The sequence below is a fragment of the Doryrhamphus excisus genome, linkage group LG11, assembly GCF_037039965.1.
Source record: "Doryrhamphus excisus strain RoL-2023G ecotype Guam linkage group LG11, RoL_Dexc_Guam_v1.1, whole genome shotgun sequence".
In the NCBI taxonomy this organism is placed as follows: Eukaryota; Metazoa; Chordata; class Actinopteri; order Syngnathiformes; family Syngnathidae; genus Doryrhamphus; species Doryrhamphus excisus.
This window is the reverse complement of record NC_136367.1, coordinates 8,071,011-8,096,249: the sequence shown is the minus strand read 5'-3', so window position 1 is coordinate 8,096,249 and position 25,239 is coordinate 8,071,011. Positions and strand designations below refer to the sequence as shown.

The following is a 25,239-nucleotide window of genomic DNA, read 5'->3' as shown; positions in this document are numbered from 1 at the left end:
GTTGTATCCAAAACAGTTACGGGTATTGTATAGTATACTATAGTATAGACTCTACTGCGTTTTCCAATAAATATTTCATAATGATTTGGTGGTTGACTCTGGCCCATTATTAGTCACACAACAGCAATCGTCATATGTAGCATCCTGGCCACTAGGTGTCAGTAATGACACAAAGCATTCAGAACATTATGATATGACGTTACATTACCTTGAGTGAAACAAAATTCTCCCATTCCGTGTGGAAGTGGTCATTTTTTTTGGCTTCTTACTTTGTCTTTTTTCACAACTGTGTTTAAATCCCTTTCTTAAGTTTAGAAAAAATACATTGGAGGTTAAGTATTATTTTGTCACACTAGCAGCAGTGCACCAAAGAAAAGGAAAGCCGAAGTGAACATCATGGAAAGCTGGGAGAGAGGAGATACACCCGCCAATATTGGTCAATCTTTTGGTCCTCAACTGTTGCGGCCATCAAGGATAAAGATAATTGAATGCTAATGAATGCTAGAGGGATTATGTGCGGAGATGAGGAATTTATCCTTCCAGTCCAGCCTTGGACAATACGTTTTAGGAGGTAGGACCACCACAGGGATAAAACGGTATATGTCCTTCCTGTGTTATGTGTGCAGTATGACTGAGTCAGGAGATAATGTGGGTAGAATTCGGGTATAAGTTCTATCCATTCATCCATTTTCTATCCCGGCTGTCTTCGGGCGAAAGGCAGGGTCCACCCTGGACTGGTGGCCAGCCAATCACAGGGCACATATAGACAAACAACCATTCACACTCACATTCATACCTATGGACAATTTGGAGTCACCATGCAAACTCCACCCAAAGATGCCCAAATTGGGAATCAAACCCGGGTCTCCTAGTTGTGTGGCCTGTGCGCTAAATATTCGATCATTGTGCTGCCTGGTATGAACTACCTTCACACTGCATGTAGTCAGCTATGGCATGTCTGACATGATAGAGTGAAAAAGTTTTCCTCTCATTCCGTGTGGAAGTGGTAGGTTTTTGGCTTCTTTGTTCTCCTTCCCCATTCTGTTTGAAACATTTTCTTAAGTGTAAAATAAACGAGTTGCAGGATACCTAGCTAGCTTGGTAGCATGCAATGTTAAAAGTGGCTCCCTGCAGTGATTCCATAGCCGGTGCATTACAGCTGAGGAATGTGTTTTAAATAAAGAGTAATAGGAGTACTGACGACCAGTCCAGGGTGTACCCCACCTCAGCTGGGATAGGCACCAGCATGCCTTCTGAGGAAAGGCGGTATAGAAAATGAATGCATGGATAATAGGAGTACAAAGGTGACTATAGGGGTGTTATTTCATGTCTACAGGGCTCTAATGACAGTAAAACGCATATCTAGAAAGCCACAAACAGGAGTGCAATGCTGTAAGTACAAAAATATTCCATTCATTATAATTGAATCCTACTTAGCAGAAATTCATTTATCATGGTACCAATCACAGCGTATCTGGAACAAATTCATTTACATTATAAATAATAAACAGGGCCAAAACAATAAATACATTTTATTTTTCGAGATAAAATGGGGCGTATTTTAAATAAAGAAAATAATATTTTGATAAAAATCTGCAAATTTGCGGGGGTCGGGAATGATACATATATATATATATATATATATATATATATATATATATATATACATATATGATATGATAATAGGCTTAACTTTGCTCCACTTCATTTAGTCATTTTTCTACAGAGGAAAACAATTGCACAGAGGTGTTGGATATCCATAATAGACTCCAACTTGACTAATATAATATAATAATATATAATATAATGGGAAAATATACAACATAAAAGGGTCAGAGAATAATTGAAATGCTGTTTTGGTAGAGGACTTTATGAGATAATGTATACGTTTTAGATAGTTTAGGCTGGTTTCAGTTTGTTCTATTATGAGTGATTTGTCAGCCATCAGCGACGTACCGGCATGTCTTTGAATTTGCATTTCATTACCAGGTATGACCAAGGTTGCCATGGAAGTGTTGGTGGAAGAATAACTGTAAATGGTGCGGCGTGCCTGGCCTCATCATCCTCTGCCCGGCGGCCGTGACACCTTTGAACGATGTGAACATAGCCCCGCCGTGTTTGCTAGCTGGCGGGCCTCATTAGAATTGAACTTGTCTCCTCTCACCTTGTTGGGAGTGTTATCGGATGTCCCCATCAGCGTTTGTGCTAACGTGAGAGCCGGCAGCAACTGAGGTCCCACGTGAGGTAAAATCAGACATCTGTAGGGGTCGCCACGGAGGTGGCTGGTATTTCCATACCAATAACTATTCTAATGTGGAACACTTGCATTAATGAGATATTGGGAATGCAAACATGGGGAGACAACATGCTGAAAACAACCCCCCAGGGGGTACCCAGTGGAGTTGGTGGAACTCCTGGTCTATTTGTGCATTCTGGTCCTACGACACCGATGGCAGTCGGACTTTCTTCCTCACTCACGCAGGAGACCGAACACGTGAAGAACATATAAACTTGTGAACATGAATATAAACTATGAACTTGTGTATCTTCTTTTTCTGCTGATACGGGACCAATATCTGGTATCGATATCACATCCGGAAAGCCTTAATTATAATACCAAAAGAGCGACTACTTTTAGTATTTGTCGAATGTATACAAGTAGTAATAGTACTTGACAGGATGAATGAACATAATCATTCTGACAACCTGGTGTGTGTGTTTCTAATTCAGCATTGCATTTATACCGAGCGCTCAATTTCTAATGTAACCACTTCAGCCATCTTGATGAACATAATAACGTCCTAAAACAATACGGTCACGATGCCTACTGACTCTTCATATGTTGATCATATATGCTGAGACTTTACAACCACTTCCAAAATAAAGCACATTTCCTCAACAACAAGTGACACACAATGCACACAGGGTATCATCCCATTACACGGGAAACAAAAAAAAGTGCCTAGACCTGATTTTTGGTATCTTTACTACACTGAAGTACAACCTTCATTTCTAGCAGCTGGAGTTTTTTTTTTTTTACAATACACTAAATACAATACACACAACAGCAAACGCCATATATGTAGCATCCCGGCCACTAGGTGTCAGTAATGACACAAAGCATTCAGGACATTATGATATGACGTTACATTACCTTGTCCAACACAAGAGTGAAAAAAATCCTCCCATTCTGTGTGGAAGTGGTATTTTTTCTGCCTTGTCCTTTTGTCCTTGTCTTTAAGAGGGAAGAACCTGCTCCTCATAAAATTACTATTTTTTCCCCCAAATTTTTTTTTTAGGCGAACAAGTGGTTGCCGTGCAAGCTACACAGCTAGGAGACCTGGGTTCGATTACCCACTCGGGCATCTCTGTGCGGAGTTTGCATGTTCTCCCCGTGCATGCGAGGGTTTTCTCTGGGTACTCTGGTTTCCTCCCACATTCCAAAAACGTGCTAGGTTAATTGGCCACTCCAAATTGTCCATAGGTATGAATGTGAGTGTGAATGGTTGTTTGTCTATATGTGCCCTGTGATTGGCTGGCCACCAGTCCAGGGTGAAGACAGCTGGGATAGGCTCCAGCACCCCCATGACCCTTGTGAGGATAAGCGGTATAGAAAATGAATGAATGGATCTTTTTCTTCCTTTTAATGTGGAGCCAATACTTCTTGGTAGCAACCACACGGCTACGTTACATACCAGGAAAACGACATGATCCGTAGTACCACTGGCATAAGAAAGTGAGCTATCGTACTACGTCGATGTAGAGAAATGTTCAAACTGTTTTTCCTGGTGAAATCCTATTGGACGATTTAGTTTTCAATCAAACATGAATTTTTTAGGATGTGTGAGGAAACCAGCACACATGTACACGGGCTATTTAACTACTGTTGTGTCGCATTTTGAGCAATTGCTAGTGGACGTCTACTAATTGTTTTTCTAATAAAGTGTTTTTTTATAACTTTTTATATCCATAAATGACCAAATCAAGGCAATTGTTGACAAACACATGTAACGAGTATATCTCATCATATTGATATTCCATGCTACACCAGCCAATATGTCTGACTCTAAAAAGCTTTATGTATACCAGAATTGAATTTCAACATCGATACAAGCTATGCTAACATTCCAAAGGCATTCCTAATGAACAACACTCACATGTCACAAGCGTCCATGTGCAAACTGTGTCCCAACTGTGGATAAAGACTTTTTTTTAATTAGTTCCCAGAGTCATTCAATGGTTGCCAAAGCGTGGATGAATGTTGTAGTACCGCGATGTGCCGATGAAAGCAGATTTAAGGGAGGGCACTGTGTCACAGCCAGTTGACATAACCGCAGCCTCAAACCACATTCATTATATTAATTAATAGCCTGCTTGAGGAAATGGGTCAGAGACGGTCCAGTTAAACGGATTTCTCTCCCTCTCCTGTGGCGCCGTTTGATTCAGGGTGACTGGAGGTGGTGCCTTCCAAGGCCCGTCACGTTCTTCTAATTGCGCTCGTTTTCATCTCAAGGCATCGTCTATAAACACACACTCAAGCAGAGCACAAGTGACACGTTGGGATTCGTCTTGGAGGTTAGACATGAGTCAGGAAGCACTGTGGCGAAGGTTTCACTATTTGTTGCAAACACGGGCCTGATGCGAAGATATTTTTGGTGCGTTCAAGGCTGCTGGAAATGATGAGGTCCAACCTCAAAATAAACACAAAGCATGTCTAGGAACTTCAAATTGATCGATTTGAAACACATTTTACACACTAACTTTCTGCAGGGAGACACGATTCCCGATAACGATAACCCAATTCGCACTAGTGTGTTGTGAGAGATCATCAAATGATCCAATTTCACTTAACTGGTCAGAAATGATTATTTATTATGTACTACTACTTTTTAAATCATGTTATTAACATTTCTAGAGCCCTCTAGACATGAACTAACACCCCTATAGTCACATTCAGATTACAAATGACCACAAAGTAGCATGAAGACGGAAACCACACAGTTAAATAAATAAAGTACAATTTAAATCTTGCCTGTCATATAAATAAAACACAAATAGCTCACCTCTACTTCCTTTTTGTCAAAATAGCTCTAAAAGTGGGGGACCCCTGATCTTGGTTGATTGATATTGCAAAATATTTACATGATGTCGACAAAATAAAGTAGTGGAATTCATCTCTTAGATGGAGTTAGATCACTTTTATTCTAAAGATGACCTACGTATATAAATATATATATTGTATTGACTTCAATATGTTTGGAAACAACACTGCCAATATGAGTCCAGTAACTCTGCTGTTAAAGCACCCGGAGTGACAACACATACAGTAAATCTACTCCCGCCCAATAAAAACATCCGCCTCGTGGGGGGATTTTCCACAAAACTACTGACATCAATTTTAGAACTACCTTGGCTATCACGTATGGTTATAAGTTTTTATGACTGTATGGAAACACGGGGAACATTCAGAGCTTTTTTTTCATCTGAGATACAAGCTGTGAGGTAATTACAGATATAAATTGTTCAGATAAAGAGCAGGATGCTTTGGATTTTCTCTAAAGGAGAGAAAAAAATGCTGTAAAAAGAATAGAGGTTTTTAAATCCGCTGTGGTTAATAGACTGAATACAATTATTACAATAAAAGAGGCGTGTCAGTAAACAACCCCTCAATGCCCTGACATTAGCGACCTTGTGTTATGAATCAATGACTTCTTGATGGGGCTGCACGGTGGCCGAGGAGCTAGCGCGCAGAAAACCCCGTGCATGAGTGGGTTTTCTCCGGGTACTCCGATTTCCTCCCACATTCCAAAAACATGCTAGGTTAATTGGCCACTCCAAATTGTCCATAGGTATGAATGTGAGTGTGAATGGTTGTTTGTCTATATGTGCCCTGGGATTGGCTTGCAACCAGTCCAGGGCAAAAAAAAAAAAAAAAAAAAGACAATTAGGAGTGTGAGAGCAGCAATCAATCACAACAATGTGAGGAACATGATTGTATCAGCAAGGACAAAACAAAGAAATCATCATGACTGGTGGTTGTAACAGTCAAATAAAATGACATCTCAGGACACACAAGTATAAATGTCTGCTATATATACATCGTCTCCTATTCAACACCACATAGAATAAATTCAGGGTTTCACCTTTGGTTATGTATTCATCAAGGCTAGGTTTAAAAAAATAGAGAACACACATCCATGTTACTTTGCATACACTTAAAAGTGGAAACACGTCAACAAAGCAGCTGGTCCGTTTGTTGTTTGCATCTGAGAAAACAACCCAAGGTTTATTGTCTTTAAGAGGGGTCAATCTTGGCGATGCTGCGGTAGACTTTGTGGGACAGAAAGGATATTTATGATTGGATTTATGTGGCTGACATCTTTGTTTTAGTGAGAGTGGATGTTAATGCGCTGACAACACGGTGCTAATTTGTTTTGCAGCCCTAAAAGCCATTTCTCAGTGAGGAGGATTTTAGTGTTATGACACAACGTGGACTCATTAAGTTTGTTGCCAGCCTTTGAGCAACTTGGGTCAGCCTTGTTTGGTTGACGATATGAAAAGATAAAAATAGTAAGTCGTACGGCCGACTGCACATAAGCAGAGACAAGTCACCATTTATTACCGCCCATCTAAAAACCCCACATATTAAAATAGCCGCACCTCTTTCTATCAAGTCTTTTTTTTCCACATGTAAAGAAAACATTTGAGTGTAAGTCTCATTGGATCATCTCTTCATATACATCTGTAAATGTGTGGTAATTAAGGCAATCACACTTTACTCAACCCTGCCGGGTTTGTTGACCTTTTTCATACAGTAGTAGTTCCTCCCCTCCAGACGTTGTTCTTTTTCAGTGTCCGCTCACGGCCGCCGTCGTAGTGTTTGTTCTCTGCCGCTTCCTGTGTTTACTACCTGCGACTGGCAGAGCTGCAACACAGAAGACAAACAGAAAATAGATTAAAGGAAAGCAAATAATAACTGGGACGATTCGGCGTTGCGCTTCACGCCGCCATGGCGCTCGTTAGCTGGTGTCTCACACACGAAGGACTGTTGACAATAACGTTTGTCAAAATAGTCAAAGAAGGGAACGTATGACTCTTGGGGTCAGCTACGTTTTTTTTTACTTTGAACATCCATCAATTGCATTGCAGGAATAACACATAGACCATAACATTTGGTCATTTACATTTTCATGTATCCATCTATTTATTTTCTATAAACAAACTGCAAAGTCCACACAGAGCAGCTCCAATGCAGACTTGAACCTGGATCTCATGCTTTCTTGCCACTACTCCATTATGCTGGTATCTGCTTAAAATGATATTTAATATTCCTACACTACTGTATTACCATACATGATCCGCCACTAATACATTTACTTCTCTGTTTACCCTCAAACACATTCCAGTAGTGCCTCGGCACATCACGGTTGGAAAATTTTTCAAAAATATATTCATTAATAAATCATGCTGTTTTGTGGTTGACTACGGCATCATTTAAGTAAATGTTAGATATACTTTTTGGCATGAATTGACATAAATTTTGGCATAAAAATGACTCAATTATTCATTTTCTATACCTATATTGACAGTTACTATGGTACACATAATGTCATTGTATGGTCATATCACCTCGGTACATTATTAAAATAAACATTTATTAAAATAAATAAATAAATAAAAAATAACTTTACTACCTTAACTACCTTAAACTGTATTATGGAAAGCAGGAAGTGAACAAATGTAACAGTTAGTGATTGTAAAAGTACCAGATGGAGGGGTAGGATTTAATAAGCTTTGCTTCTTCCTACTCCTTTTGGACATGTGGAACTGGGAACTGATTATGGGATGCACTCAATTGGAATCTGATGCATGTTCAAATGAAATAAAACCATTACCATTACCATTACCATTACCATTACCATACCACTTCACAAGGGTCACAGGCATGCTGGAGCCTATCCCAGCTGTCCTTCAGCGAAAGGCGGGGTACACCCTGGACTGGTGGCCAGCCAATCACAGGGCACATATAGACAAACAACCATTCACACTCACATTCATACCTATGGACAATTTGGAGTGGCCAATTAACCTAGCATGTTTTTGGAATGTGGGAGGAAACCGGAGTACCCGGAGAAAACCCACGCATGCACGGGGAGAACATGCAAACTCCACACAGAGATACCTGAGAGGAGGATCGAACCTGGGTCTCCTAGCTGTGTGGCCTGTGCGCTAACCACTTGACTGCCATGCAAACCACAGTGCAGCCTGAACTAAAATCCATAAACATGGCAAGATCTTGATGAAATGTCGTATTCTTAGTATTCTACAGTGGCCACTGAGTAATCTTTGGTGAAACACATAAGGATCAGACTTGACAGGCCTTTATTGCAGGCACAATAGTCAGTCATTCATTTATTCATTTTCTGCTGCGTATCCTCACAAGAGTCGCTGGAGCCTATCCCAGCTTTCTTCGGGCGAGAGGCGGGGTACACCCTGGACTGTCTCTAATAAAAATTCCCAATAAAAACAGGCAACTTTTGTGGCCTTTTGTTACCTACACAAAGCTGAAACTCAACACTGAACCCTCCTCTCTCTTTAGGGTCCCCAAGGGAGCAGATTTATGGTAACAGACACAAGCCCAAGTCTTGTTAATATCTTAAATGGCCTATTTTGTTGACTATATTGGGTATGATTGGGTAAAGGTGACTATAGTGGTATTAATTCATGTCTACGGGGCTCTAATAAGGTTGAAAAAAAACATTTAGAAGGTCTTAAACAGGTTTTTTTATACTCAAACTACAAAATATTAACAGGAATACACTTGTCACGGTCTGCAGTAAAGGAGGGATAACTATTACACACCTGGTTTGCTTGAGAATAAGAAGATGGAGCAGAAGGGATCAGTGTTCCCACTTTTCTCTGAACACCTCAAATTTGGGACTCCAGCAAACTACAGTGAGAGCCATTGTCCACAAATGATGGAAATATAGACAGATGGAACAGTGGTGGACCTTCCCAAAATGATCCCATGAGCTCAGCCATGACTCATCCAAGAGGTCACAAAAGACCCCACAACAACATCCAAATAACTGCAGACCTCACTTGCCTTAGTTAAAGTCAGTGTTCATGACTCCACCATTAGAAAGACACTGGACAAAAATGGCCTGCATGGTAGAGTTTTGGTTTTGAGGTCAGTTTGTACAGTACAGATAAGTTGAGATGATCAATTTCTCAAAACATATCTGTCCCCCTGTGGGGGCATGACAGAAAAAAACACTGGTTTAATGTCGGGTGCATGGCGCCGAGTGGTTAGCGTGCACACAGCTAGGAGACCAGGGTTCAATTCCACCCTCGGCCATCTCTGTGTGGAGTTTGCATGTTCTCCCCGTGCATGCGTGGGTTTTCTCCGGGTACTCCGGTTTCCTCCCACATTCCAAAAACATGCTAGGTTAATTGGCCACTCCAAATTGTCCATAGGTATGAATGTGAGTGTGAATGGTTGTTTGTCTATATGTGCCCTGGGATTGGCTGGCCACCAGTCCAGGGTGTACCCCTGCTTTCACTGAAAGACAGCTGGGATAGGCTCCAGCATGACCCTTGTGAGGATAAGCGGTAGAAAATGAATGAATGAATGGTTTAATGTAACACAACGTTATTGAGTGCTGCAATTGCAATTACTGCAAATCAAGCTGTGACTTAATTACTGATAAATTATACGTCATTAAGCGACCACCTGAAAACCAACACCTTCAGCTCTCCTGGCTTTAAAGGCAACATGAAACAACCACACATGAAAATCTTTGCTGTTAAGAAGCGTTCATTTAGCTGCGCTTATTTGTTCATCATATGTTTTTGCTTTTGGTCTACGCAGCCGCTTTTAGAAGACTCGCTCCATTAAAGAGGTATGCGGCAATTAAAACGCAGCCTATCAAGAGACATTGGGCCTCTAAACAGAGCAGCTGTACAATTCTCCACCTCAATAATGTGAGGATTTCCACATCGTCTCAGAGGAGCTGAAAACATTTTGTATGCAATCATAGCTGCAGCAGGAACAAGACAATTAGCAGCAACATACTCAGACTTTTATCTATCCACTCCCCTACTGGCACTCCACTGCAGGACCCTTCTTCTTTGGTTGCTGTGTACACAGATTTTATACTCTTCAACATTTCTATTATGGAAAATATTTTCCTATTACTAGAAAGAAGAAAGAAGAAATTCATGGTTTTCAGAGAAGGATCACCTTGAATCTTGAATAAAATATTCTTTTGTTAAAAATGTTTTTTTACTTTCACTGCATACGCTATGTACAGTATCTGTTGTTACACATTCTCTATTCTTACAAAATGGTACCGTTTAAACACAGAAAGTCAACAAACTAGCAATAATTGTTGAGATATTGAGAAGTAGGATTTATGTAATGGGCTCTGCTTCTTCCTGCTCCTTTTCAGACAATTGAATGAGCAACTTTTGTTCAAGTCTGCCTGTGGATCATGACAGCGTGGAGCAGTGTTAAAAAAATTCACAATGACACACGTTAAGACAACGAAAGAGAGAGAGAGACTGACAAAGTGTGTGACGAAGGAATTATGAGGCTCAATTATGATACTGAAGGAGACATAAAGGAAGATGATCACTGGGATGAATGACTTTTCTTTTTTCCTTTTAACTAGTCGTATAACATGTGCTGTTCGGCACTGTTTGGTAAAAAAATAAATAAATGAATAAATAAAAAGTAGAAATGGACATGGACACCTGTGGCATATAGACAAGTGTGGCCTACAGTGGTGCCCCCTTCCTTTTTTGTTTGTTTATCACAGTCAAATGTCAAACAAATTTAGATATTAATGACTTGTTCTCAATCAGAAATCACTCCACACTCTTGATTGCTCTCTGGTTTTACCATATCTTACTTATTGTGTGGAAATATGGGCTAATAACTATAAAAGCAATCTTCACTCACGAAACGTACTGCAAAAAAGGTCAGTAAGGATAATTCATAATGCCGCCTACAGAGAACATACTAACTCCTTATTTCTAAAATCACAAATACTTCAACTTGCTGATATAGTTCATCTTCAAACAGCTAAAATAATACATAAGGCTAAAAATAAGCAATTAGCTAAAAATGTCAAGAGAGGAGAAATATGATCTCGGGGAAGAAGTACATTTGAAACACTTCTATGAAACACTACGTTAAAAAGCCATAGCATAGCAAAGTACCAGATGGAGGGGTAGGATTTAATAAGCTTTGCTTCTTCCTACTCCTTTTGGACATGTGGAACTGGGAACTGATTATGGGATGCACTCAATTGGAATCTGATGCATGTTCAAATGAAATAAAACCATTACCATTACCATTACCATTACCAATGACAACACAACTGAACACCCCAGCAAACCACAGTGAGAGCCATTATCCACAAATCATGAAAACATGGAACAGTGGTGAACCATCCATTACAGCACAGCCACGGCACATCCAAGAGGTCACAAAAGACCCCACAACAACATCCAAATAACTGCAGGCCTCACTTGCTTCAGTTCATGACTCCACCATAAGAAAGACACTGGACAAGAAATGGCCTGCATGGTGGAGTTCCAAGACAAAAACCATTGCTGAACAAAAAAAATATTAAGGCTAAATTTTGCCAGAAAACAACAATTCTTGCAGTTCCCGAAAACCTTTGGGAAAATACTCAGACAAAACAAAAGTGGAACCTTTTGGAAGGTGTGTCCCATTACATCTGGTCCAGATGTCCAGATACATCCAGAACAAGAACATTATACGAACAGTCAAATATGGTGGTGGTAGTGTGATGGTTTGGGGCTGTTTTGCAGCTTCCATGCTGTGATGAATGGAACCGTGAATTCAGCTGTCTACCGAAAAAACCTGAAGTATGAAGCCCGGTCTTCTATTCGTGACCTCAACCCCTCGACCGATCTACTGTAGTAGAAGACAAACGTAACACTCCATGTATTTCTTTCCTGTATAAACAGACTAAGAAAGATGGAAGATGAAATTGTTTGCAGTAAACCCCAATGCTGTTTTGTGTCAACGCTGTATTTCTCAGTTGCAGAAATGAAAGTAGCTCCTGTGTTTGCACTTTAAAGGAGGCAATCTACAGCTGTGGAGAAAGTGTGCCAGCCCACGATGACGTCCCACGTGCACCGCTCAACAACAGCATACTGTATGTCGTCCATGCTGAGGTTAACTGCTCTTACTAGCTGGTCCAAAATATTATTTGTGATTTTACAAGCTGATATCACAGCAACACAATTTGCACATTTATTTTTCAAAGGAGCAACTCTGTCACGAGCAGGCTTGTGAGCTTAGCGATGCGACCCAAGGATGCAGAGAGCAGGACCAAAAATGTAGGTACAAGGGATTTAATGGCGTTTAAGCAATGTTGATAGCAACTACAGGCAAACCAAAAACAAAGACAATGAAGCCAAAAACGAAAGAGCACACACCTGAACTAAATAGGGAGAGTGGAAATTAGAGACAGGTGTGTGAAATGAGTCAGAGAAAGCAGAAGGGAACAAGAAAGGAAGTAGTACCAAAATAAGGGCATGAACAGAGGCAAGGAAGGAAACTAAAGGAGCTGTCACGAGAGGGTGACGCCCACATCGTGACAAACTCATTCATTCATTTTCTACCGCTTATCCTCACGAGGGTCGCGGGGGTGCTGGAGCCTATCCCAGCTGTCTTCAAGCGAGAGGCGGGGTACATCCTGGACTGGTGGCCAGCCAATCACAGGGCACATATAGACAAACAACCATTCACACTCACATTCATACCTATGGACAATTTGGAGTGGCCAATTAACCTAGCATGTTTTTGGAATGTGGGAGGAAACCGGAGTACCTGGAGAAAACCCACTCATACACCGCTCACGATGGTCGCGGGGGTGCTGGAGCCTATCCCAGCTGTCTTGGGGCGAGAGGCGGGGTACACCCTGGACTGGTGGCCAGCCTATCAGAGGGTGGAATCAAACCCTGGTCCCTAAGCTGTGAGGTCTGCGTGCTAACCACTCGTCCGCCGTGCCACCCACAAAGGAGCAACTGTATAATAAAAATGAGCCATTTGTTAAGTCCACGTTGGTGCACGGAAGGGAATTGAAAATGATTTATGGACGAGGCCCAGCATGTGGCAGATTTTAAAATGGTTATCAAATCTAACAATCTTTGTTTACTTGCTGGACATTTGCTCCTCTGAAGCACCACTTTTCCTTTAGATGTCATTAAGTTTCATTTGTAGAATGAAATTATTAATCATCTGACACCTCAGTAGTCTGCACCTTCTCCATTCCAATAATTGTGGTATTTAAATGTTTACAAGGTCCTGTTTGATTTGCAGCACAAAAGGCAATGAGCTCCCTGTAGCTGTTTGTTTGAAATATATCTGTACGGTATAGTAGCTCGGGAATCACCCAAAGATCTCACACATATTCCGTGCTTTTAGCAGGGATGTTTGTCTCATCAACATTCGGTGCTGTCTAATTCTTGGTCCCTCTTGGATGCTGTCAGGCGGCCACTTAACTGTTTAAAAAACACTTTGACTCGGTGCCATTCACCAAGATGCTGTGCAGGATTAAGGACAGCCCACAGAGTTGTGGTTCAAGTCTCTGAAGGTTAATTTTGGATTATCACCACTTTGCATGCGTGCACGATGTGAGGCTTCTCCCTGGAGATTGGGTAATCTAGTGCATCGAGCGGTCCAGCCCAATCTATCTGACAGCTGCTGCTCATTGCAGTCTTACAGAGCAGTGAGTTACCAGTGATGGAGAATTACACTGTGAATTCTCATCTGGAATAAAGAACCCCTTTAAAGTCACACATGGTTAAGAAATGTACACGAGCATTAGTGAACATGCGAGCATGACTTCATTTTACCTCAAGGTATAAATAAAAATTGGAAGTAATTGCCATGGATACCCGTCTGGGCTGTGTGTGCAGGACGAGACGATTTGACACGAACACAAAACACAGTCGGAGGAAGACACATTCTTACAATCGCTTCTCAGACAAATACGTTGAATTGCATAAACAATGCACGCTCTAATGAAGGCCATGTTTCCGCTTCTGTGCACATCTCCGTGGGCGACTGACTGGCAGCATGTAGCAACGCGGTCATGAATCAGTGCTGCGATGACAAGCCGGTCTTATTGCAGGATATTGCAGAATGCTGACCTCTGTTCTTAATTCATTTGCATTTGGCTGCTTCTCTTCTGCTAAAATGGAGCTTTTATGGACAATCTTTTATGGACAAACACTGAAATTGTTGATTACAGCAGGTAGCTATGACTACCTGCAGGTTTTGCATGCTATACAATCTATCTATGCCTTTAAATGGCAGCCACATGACAGCCACGTTATGAAGAAATAATGATTATCATTACTGTTCTTCCTGTTTGTAACATAACTCGAGACAGTTTTTAGTTTTTATTATATCCGCTTGGTGACTGACAAGCACCCAGCCTGCTCCGGCCCCATCAATCAGTCTTATGCAGATGTTTTGTGGCTTCCCGAAACTACAAGTCATGTGCCCTAGCAATGAGGCGCCTACTAGTCCAATCATTCTCCGGACAGCCTGCCATATGTGCCTTAATTAAGCAGGGCACAAACAGAAAGATAAGGGGGCCAACACAAGCAAAAAGCCTACGATCGGTCAATCATAGATTTCATGTTTTTCAAGTTGTGGCGGGTCAAGACCAAGGACAACTGTACCGGCAGGTTTTCCTCTAAACGGAGCAATACATACTACGTGTGTACACATACCTAGACATAAATAAAATACAACCAGAAATGAACTGGGGGCTTATATTTTCACCACTTTTCACAATGGCTATGCCTTAATCAACTAATCAATTGTTGTATTTCTTCCATGAAATCTTTAAAAATGTAAACATTTATTCCCAACTCTGTTTATTATATTTATTTTGTTATTTTTATTATTATTTATTATTTCCTTGAATGTCTCTTGCCCACACTGCTTCCTGTATTCTGCCCAGGGCCTTCAGAATCAGTAGTGCTGGCCCATGTCATTGAAACACTATTAGCAATGGGGTTATCAGACTTCACATTCACCTCCCAGGGCCTACAATCATGGCAGCGTTTTTCCAAGCTCTGATTGGTTGATGAGTCCAAGTTACACCCACAGTGGCTAACTGAGTTGGAGAATCGCTGAACACCATAAAACCACCATTCATAATTTTCCACGCAAAGTATGTCACCTATGAAAACACAACCTGGTGATGAATGAATGTGCAAACCAGTACGCCACTTTAGCAGTCAGTGTAGAGACAGGGCAAAAAGGCGATGCATATTTGAAGTGGTGATGTGAAATCATACAGAATGTTAATAATAAACATGTAATGGAAGCCAACATCCATCATTGCATGAAAACATCATACCATTATTGACAATGATGGATATCATTTGTCATTTATCATAAACACCATTACACATGAGTGGATTGTATTGTAAAAAATAAGTTAATTATTTTTAATCACATAATATTATGTGATCAATTAATATCAATTATAATACTGCAGATTTACAAGACACAAAGCTAATTTGTCCTCAGTGCTCCATTTCTCACTTTTCTTTGCACAATTTATCAAATAAATAAGACAGTTTTTCTTATATGTCTACATGTCATCAATACCAACATTTATTTACTATGCACTGCCTTTATTTGTGGGGATAGTTAACCTTCCTCTTGTGTTAGCTTTATGGTATCATCTCTTATGTTAACGGGTCGGTTTTGACCCATGTATTAAATCCGCTTTAAAATACACTAAAAACAATAAGTTACCATCAAAATTGCTTCTCATGTCTTGGTTACCTTCTTAGGCTTCCTCATGAAAATGTTGGTTTTAATACTTTTGGTGTAGGCATGTAGGCCTTTTTTGTCACTATACCCCTCCATTTCAATTTCCAAAAATGGTCAAATGAACCTCAAAAGAATCATATTCATAAATTGAAGGTTCTTTTGTTACCTGGCTATTACTGAGGGATATAGAACATATCTCTTAAATCAATTAGTTGTATTTATTTTCTGATTTTAGTATTAATCACTAAAGAAACAACTATAGTGTTTGGGTCAATTTTGACCCATATACGTATATTAATGTCAAGAAAAGGTAGAAAAAGTTATTGTTTTCAGCAACAGAACTTTAGTATAAAGTGAAATGAAAAAGCAGAACAGGTCCAGATCTTGGTTCACTGTACTTCTTGCCATTCTTTCCATGATCCAAATTGTAAAAGTGAAATCAGCCATCAGTCAAATGAGTGAATTCACCTCACATGTCTGGACCTTGTTTTTCTGCTGGTATACTGGAAAAGCGGTCAAAATGAGAATCACCTGAAGCTTCCATGATGAGAAGAGGAGCTGCTTGTCATTGTGTTGGCTAATTGTACACTTATGATTTCAGTTTTGGCTCAAAATATTGCTTTATAATAATATTATTATAACCGGGTCGAAACCGACCCTAACAATACGGTGGTTATAATTTCAACCAGACCATTTTAAAATGTAGTAAAAATAATTTTTTTGGTTTTATTTTGTTGAAATAGAGTTTCCTGACAAAGTCAAAAAGCCTTGATGCAATAAACAAATGTTATGGGATTCTTTTTATGCATTAAAATGTAAAACAGGTCGGTGCTCTAACACTAATGCTAGTTTTATAGTGTTAATGTAACCATTAATTTTAATCATTTTAAAATATCCTTCTGGAATGTAGAAACATGCTGACTAAAAATGAAAAAGTGTGCTCCCATCATTCACACAGATGACAGCGGCAGGGCTGTCACTCAAACTTTTACTTATGCCACTGCTGTGTCTTCCAAATCTGACACGCCTCCCAATATTTCCATGAATACTCCTTTCTCCGTCCTCATCATCTTCCCACTAGCCTTGACTCCAATGCCATCAAGGCTTTTTAAATATGGACACCACATTCACGACTTACTTTGCATCGACCTTCTACGGTGAAGTGGAGGTGTGGAAAGGGCGTGACATGAGGCGGGGCTACATGAGCACACTTTGCCTCAAGGTGGACTCTCTACCCGCCACAAATTGCATGATGTGCGTATGTGCATATGCTTTGGGGCATTGTTAGCTAGCTCATATTAATATGCCTTTTTTTTTTTACACGTCTAAATATTTTGTATAAATGTTGACTCTGAACTATTTCAGACGTGTAGAGATACTGTAGAGGTTGTCTGAATCCTTTAATACCGAGCCGTTTGAGCTTCTCGGTGTGACGTTTGTACACAATGGCTGAGCGCTACATTTACCAGCACCGTCAATCACAAGGGGGAGTTACTCATGCTTGAACTTATTTGCAGAAGTTAGGTTGCAATGTTTTTGAAGATAAAAGGTTCAGGGTTGGGCTGCATGGCAGTCGTACGGTTAGCGCGCTGACCTCACAGCTAGAAGACCTGGGTTCAATTCCATCCTCATCTCCATCTCTGTGTGGAGTTTGCATTTTCTCCCTGTGCATGCATGGGTTTTCTCCGGGTACTCCGGTTTCCTCCCACATTCCAGAAACATGCTAGGTTAATTGGCCACTCCAAATTGTCCATAGGGATGAATGTGAGTGTGAATGGTTGTTTGTCTATATGTGCCCTGTGATTGGCTGGCCACCAGTCCAGGTTGTACCCCGCCTCTCGCCTGAAGACAGCTGGGATAGGCTCCAGCACCCCCCGTGACCCATGTGAGGCTAAGCGGTAGAAAATGAATGAAGGAGTTTTTTAATCACTATTGGCCTTATGGTGTCTGCAGAAAAATACCCATTGAAGGTCCAGGTAGGAAACACAGCATCAGTACTACTGTTCACAAGTACTGTGTAAAGAATGTCCCAAAAAATAAACACACAATTTAATTTCACATCATAACAGATATGAAGATGTGTGTTTGGAATTCAAAAAAGGTATTCAAGAAAGGTATTGTTTTGTCAGTGTTTGAATGGATTCAACATCAATGGCTATTCTCAATTCAGCAACCGTTAGCGCTTTTGTGAAGTAGACTTTATGCCGAAATAGATCTGAGACAAAAGCAACATCTGTCAGCTATCAGCTGTTAAACTGTTTTTTTTCTCCGGGACACCCTGTAAAGCCTAAGAAAGGGATCTCCTGTGTGTATGTGTGTGTGCCTGATGTTTAGTTGTGCACCACTGAATATAGTACATACACCATTTTTCTAAAATTACATGAAATGTAAATTGAAATGGCCAAAATACACAGTTGTTTGTCTATATGTGCCCTGTGATTGTCTGCGACCAGTCCAGGGTGTACCCCGTTTCTCGCCCCAAGACATCTGGGATAGGCTCCAGCATGCCAGTGACCCTCGCATTTAAAAACTTACGTTGACTATTTAGCTGGTGAATTTGCTTTGGAAGAAGGGGAACTGGTACTAATAGATGCATTTATGTACAAAATTGCAATAGTTGATTAGAAATCAGAGAATGGTAATGGTAATGGTAATGGTAATGGTAATGGTAATGGTAATGTTAATGTTAATGGTAATGGTAATGGTAATGGTAATGGTAATGGTAATGGTAATGGTAATGGTAATGGTTTTATTTCATTTGAATATGCATCAGATTCCAATTGAGTGCATCCCATAATCAGTTCCCAGTTCCACATGTCCAAAAGGAGTAGGAAGAAGCAAAGCTTATTAAATCCTACCCCTCCATCTGGTCCTTTTACAATCACTAACTGTTACATTTGTTCACTTCCTGCTTTCCATAATACAGTTTAAGTTTTTTATTTTTTATTTTTTCAACAATGTACCTCATACCGAAGTACTCGGTGATATGAGCATCCAATGCCATAATGGGTACCATAGTAAGTGTCAATATAGTGATATATATAGCACATCATGACTGGTTCAAGACTCTTCATCCTTGTATTTAGCAAACATCAACTGCTTGTATTGTTTCTTGAATTGGCTCATCGTTGTGCATTGTTTGATTTCCTTACTCAATCCATTCCATAGTTTGATTCCACATACTGAAATGCTATGGCTAGCATAACGTAGTCCTAGCATAGAAGTGTTTCAAATGTACTTCTTCCCTGAGATCATATTTCTCCTCTCTTGTAGAGAAGTATTGGATGACATTTTTAGCTGATTGCTTATTTTTAGCCTTATGCATTATTTTAGCTGTTTGAAGATGAACTACATCAGCAAGTTGAAGTATTTGTGATTTTAGAAATAAGGAGTTAGTATGTTCTCTGTAGGCGGCATTATGAATTATCCTTACTGACCTTTTTTGCAGTACATTTAGCCAGTGAAGATTGCTTTTATAGTTATTAGCCCATATTTCCACACAATAAGTAAGATATGGTAGAACCAGAGAGCAATAAAGAGTGTGGAGTGACTTCTGATTGAGAACAAATTTTGCTTTGTTCGATACTGAAATATTTCTGGCCACCAGAAGAAGAAGAAGCTGTTCCACTCTCTGAAAGAGTTGTTCTACAAGTCAACCAATCACAGCCTTTTGGTGGTGGGTGTGACACCACGTGACAAAAAGTGTTTGCAGCGAGAGGAGAGATACTGCCTGTACCTGGAGAACAGTGAAGGGTCAAAATGTTCACAATGAGGAAAACATGTCTGGATTCCCCTCCAAAAGAATTAGAAAATAGGACCATCATTTCTATGTTATTACACGTACGATATAAATAGTACATAAAAACGATGTACACCAACAAGACTACATGCCGGAGTTGAGAGATAGACAGGTATTAGTGTCACGTCATCCTTTAAATACTGTATATGATTATTGGAGCAGCATGATTATGACAGATTGTACTTGAGCTCACCTTCCCAGCAGAATCTCCTTTGAGACATGAGTGCTCCTTGTTAATACTCTCATCAACAATCTTATGATCTGGGTGTCACGAGCAGCTGAAACAACCTCCATCAAAGCCCCGAGAAGAGCTTCCCAGACTAGTCACCTGTCGGAAAGCCTTAGTGCCAGTCTTAGATGGTATTAAGACTCGGTATTATGAGTCGCCGTGTCCCGTGCTGAAGTGGTGTTTGAGGACTTAGTTGGCTGTTTGTCAGAAGCAAATGTTGCTCTTTCTACTGGAAGTGTTTCAGGAAGTTCAATAATCCTACGTAGAAATGTTGTCACATGAGCTCATCATCCGAACATTCTAACCTTGAACCGGCCCGTCATAAATCTTCCACGGGAAGCGGAAAACTGCACTTCAGTTTCCACAGATTCTACAGCAGGTTTTAATCTGATCAAATGACTAACATCAACAGATGGACTCATCAAAAATATCCTTGTAGTTTTCTGCGTAATCGCCAAAGATTAAAAGGGAATTTTGCTCAAAATTAACCACAAATGATGGGTTTCCAAGACAGAAACACACACTAAATAAATAAGAGTCTGGAGTGCACACGCACATGGTGCCTGGCTTCCCGCTTGCTGACACTAATCCAACGGCGGTGGGGATTTTCTGCCTCTTGCTGCTTCTTGCCTCACACTCCTGCGGGCTTCTCAGATGCACGCTGTGTTTCCCACTCACTCGCACATACACCAAATTAGATGTACACTGGATAGACTATAAATACTCTGACCCGTATCGGCGGTGGATGCACTAGCGCAATGTGCCACCAAGCTCCGTGTCAGCACTTTCAATGGAAAAAAAACTTGCACATCTGCTGTGTTGTGACTGTTGTTTTAGGCCAAATGGTGCATGACTCGCCTCCACGCTCAAATTGGTCCTGTTGCTGCATGCATGTCGGCTATCCTCATTAGCTACCACACGTTAGGGTGTGCCATGATGTCACTGAAGAAAATATGCTACCGATGGTCCAAATAAATGCCACAATTGGAGTAAAGTACTTCAAATACAGCAAAACTGAGCGTTTCCGTCCTCCCTGTGGTTTGCATTGATTGAGAGGCTCTCAAACTTAAAGGTACTGCTGGGTCTTACGTAAGCAAAGTACAGTTCATGTTGCATAAAAGCGGACAGCAGCTGAAAAGTAGGTTAGTGCCAATTACTTCAATGCCAGAAGCCGAATAATCTATACGTTTCTTTACTATGGTATTGATCACATCAGACAGGACCTCTGATCTCATCTTTCAGACTCACAACTTGTCGACAGAATGAGGTTTAGAGATTAAAACGTCAAAGTTATGAGTACTTTTCGAAAATTAAATTTGACTGTTAAGACTTGTGAAATATGGAAAAAAATCGTAAAGTTGGCCACAGATGCACAGAATGACTCGGATTGGTAATGTTGCAAATTTCATCTAGGATAAGTATGGGTTCTGGGTTTCAGTTCAAATTGAATGTTTCATAGTAAATACAAAATCAAAACTGTTGGGCACTCTGTTGGTCTTCTTCTTCTGTCTCTCTCACACCAACTACCCTCATGTCCTCCTTCACTACATCCATAAACCTCCTCTTTGGTCTTCCTCTACGCCTCCTACCTGGCAGCATCCTTCTACCAATATATTCACTATCTCTCCTCTGGACATGTCCCAACCATCTCAGTCTGGCCGATAACTGACTTTATCTCCAAGGCCTCTAACATGTAATGTCCCTCTGATGTACTCCTTCCCGATCCTATCCATCCTGGTCACTCCCAATGAGAACCTCAGCATCCTCATCTCTGCTACCTCCAGTTCTGCTTCCTGTCTTTTCCTCAGTGGTACTGTCTCTAAACCAAACAACATGGTTGGTCTCCCCACAGTTTTGTATACCTTTCCTTTCATTTTAGCTGAAACTCTCTATCACATGTTGGGAACTCTGTATTAACTTTAAAACTGCAGTTTTTTTTATTTTACCCATCATTCTCAGTCCTTATAGGAAACATGAACACATATTTCTTTCGCTTTTCTGTGCAATTATAACGCCAAAAAATTAGTTAAAATGAGCTAGCTAACAATGCCCCAAAGCAGAATATTAAACAAGAAATATGTATAACAGACACTGCATGGAGAAAAAAAAGGCCATATTTTCAATAATTTAATTCTATTTTGATTAATAGATCGAACTCTCTCTCCGCTTGCAGGTAAAACATATCAAGATGGCTTACAAAGGGAAAATATGTTGTCTTGCTGGGAATTACATAACAATGATAACATTAGTTGAATACTTGGAATGGGGATACATTTTACTCAACATACTCACTGAAATATCAAGTATTTTCTAGTCATCAGGCTAAAGTCTGAGTCAAGTCCCAAGTCATTGATGTCAAAGTCCAGGTCGGATGACTCAAGTCTAAGTCGCATAACTTGGGTCCACACCTCTGCTAATTACACATTAGAATAAAGTGTCACACATGGTATTTAACTGCGTAAAACAACTTCTCAATATTTCATTGCCTGATATCATGTGACATCTTTCCACATTAAGATGGACAGGTCAGTCTACTGTACCCCTCTACAGAGGCCTTTTACTGAGACCAAAAGCAATAACAATGCATTCATATTGTTGACTACATTGAGTGGGAAATTTAATTTGATTCAAGGGAACCTATTGTGCTCATTTCCCGACCCTTTGTATTGAGTTATGGACTCCAATAGAATAGCTACACTCCACTGTGATTGGTCACATGCCCAAAGTGCTTCCTAATATACAAACGAACCCCATTTTCTAATATAGTGGGATATAGGATTAGGAGTTATTATAGGATATAGGAGTTATAATAAATGAATAAAGTCTTTAGAGAGCTAATTGAAAAGTGTTTAGGAGCTACTGGCAGCTCGTGATCTACTGGCTGGAGACCCCTGACCTACCGTGTATGAATTAGGAGGAGCACTCATTGTCGGACACACTTTGTCAGAGGTCCCGTTGGTGCAGGAGAGCTCAGATGCCGGACGTGAGGGCACCCCGTGGATCCACAGCGTGCCCAAAATTAATGCACCTTTTCTCGAGAGAGGACGCTGGTTCTGACTCCAGAATTTGTTGGATATTTCACATTCATGCTCGCAAAAACAGTCCCGTGTGAAATGCTGTTGACAGTTGAGAATATTTTTCTCTTGCTGGGAATCACCAAATACAATAACTTCTGCCTGAGCTTGTTTCGTAAACAGAGTAGCAGAGCTTGGGGAGGGCAGACAGCTTATCTGGCTTACAGGCACGCCCATATAAGGAAGTTCACCCCTCTGTGACATCACAAAGGGGCAGTTTTACCACGCTTTTTGAAACCGAGCGTTTTGAGTCATCCCAAAAACCTCATTATCTGAAACTTTGGCATCCTTTAACAAGAGAATCCAACATTCCAACTTTATTTATAGGTCAAAAAAGTGGAAAAAACATAATAGGCCCCCTTTAATAAAATGAGTACAAAGTATGTAGATGGTACATTTAAAAGAAGAGACTTAAGAAGAGACTTATTTGAAAATTTGCAAATGTAAAACATTGAGTCAATGACTTTTGACCCCTGCGACTTCCAGTATTTGGTGTTAGAAACTAAAATCAATATAATAACCGTAATGAAAATTATGAATGGTACAGCTGTGGATTGCAGGTTTGAGCTTTGAAATCAATCTTAAAAGGGTTCTTTCTTAATAATTGAATAATAATAAACATACGAGCATCATTTTAAAACTGTGATGTAAGCTTTGAACTATGATGAACACTTTTCAGTATTTACAGTGCATCCGGAAAGTATTCACAGCGCTTCACTTTTTCTACATTTTGTCATGTTACAGCCTCATTCCAAACTGTATTAAATTAATCTCTTACCTCAAAATTCTACACAAAATACTCCATTATGACAATGTGAAAAAAGGTTTTTTGACATGTTTTGAATTTATTAAAAATAGAAAACCAAAAAAATCACATTTACATAAGTATTCACAGCCTTTGCCATGAAGCTCAAAATTGAGCTCAGGTGCATCTTTTTTCCACTGATCATCCTTGAGATCTTTCTACAGCTTAATTGGAGTCCACCTGCAGTAAATTCAGTTGATTGGACATGATTTGGAAATATAATAACTGTCTATATAAGGTCCCACAGTTGACTGTGCATGTCAGAGCACAAACACCAAGCATGAAGTCAAAAGAACTGTCTGTAGACCTGCGAGACAGGATTGTCTTGAGGCACAAATCTGGGGAAGGATACAGAAACATTTCTGCTGCTTTGAAGGTCCCAATGAGCACAGTGGCCTCCATTATTCGTAAATGGAAGACGTTTGGAACCACCAGGACTCTTCCTAGAGCTGGCCGGCCTTCTAAACTGAGCGATCGGGGAAGAAGGGCCTTAGTCAGGGAGGTGACCAAGGCCCCGATGGTCACTCTGTCAGAGCTCCAGCGTTCCTCTGTGGAGAGAGGAGAGCCTTCCAGAAGGACAACCATCTCTGCAGCAATCCACCAATCAGGCCTGTATGGTAGAGTGGCCAGACGAAAGCCACTCCTTAGTAAAAGGAACATGGCAGCCCGTCTGGAATTTGCCAAAAAGCACCTGAATGACTCTCAGACCATGAGAAACAAAATTATCTGGTCTGATGAGACAAAGATTGAACTCTTTGGTGTGAATGCCAGGCGCCATGTTTGGAGGAAACCAGGCACTGCTCATCACCAGGCCAATACCATCCCTACAGTGAAGCATGGTGGTGGCAGAATCATGCTGTGGGGATGTTTTTCAGCAGCAGGAACTGGCAGACTAGTCAGGATAGAAGGAAAAATGAATGCAGCAATATATAGAGATACCCTGGATGAAAACCTGCTCCAGAGCGCTCTTGACCTCAGTAGACTGGTCATGTACCTTGACCATATAGACAGTAGACATTAGCACACAGCCAAGATCTCAAAAGATTGGCTTCAGAACCACTCCGTGAATGTCCTGGAGTGGCCCAGCCAGAGTCCAGACTTGAATCCGATCGAACTCTGGAGAGATCTGAAAATGGCTGTGCACAGACGTCTCCCATCCAACCTGATGGAGCTTGAGACTTATTGCAAAGAAGAATGGGCAAAACTGCCTAAAGATAGGTGTGCTAAACTTGTGGGATCATATTCAAAAAGACTTGAGGCTGTAATTGCTGCCAAAGGTGGATCAACAAAGTATTAAGCAAAGGCTTTGAATACTTATGTAAATGTGATTTTTTGTTTTCTATTTTTAATAAATTCAAAACATGTCAAAGAAAACTTTTTTCACATTGTCATAATGGAGTATTTTGTGTAGAATTTTGAGGTAAGAGATTAATTTAAGTCAGTTTGGAATGAGGCTGTAACATGACAAAATGTAGAAAAAGTGAAGCGCTGTGA

At 40.4% G+C, this 25,239-nt stretch overlaps 1 protein-coding gene across 1 annotated transcript in view; it reads right to left on the bottom strand.

Annotated features, from left to right (window-relative positions):
* Positions 1 to 4,971: 4,971 nt before the first annotated feature.
* The window catches only part of kcna4 (potassium voltage-gated channel, shaker-related subfamily, member 4), a 73,724-nt gene continuing 53,456 nt past the window's right edge, over positions 4,972 to 25,239 (bottom strand). The window contains exon 3 of the mRNA XM_058069452.2: positions 4,972 to 6,925. The gene's annotated coding sequence lies outside the window, so the exon portion shown is untranslated. The remainder of the gene's footprint in view (positions 6,926 to 25,239) is intronic.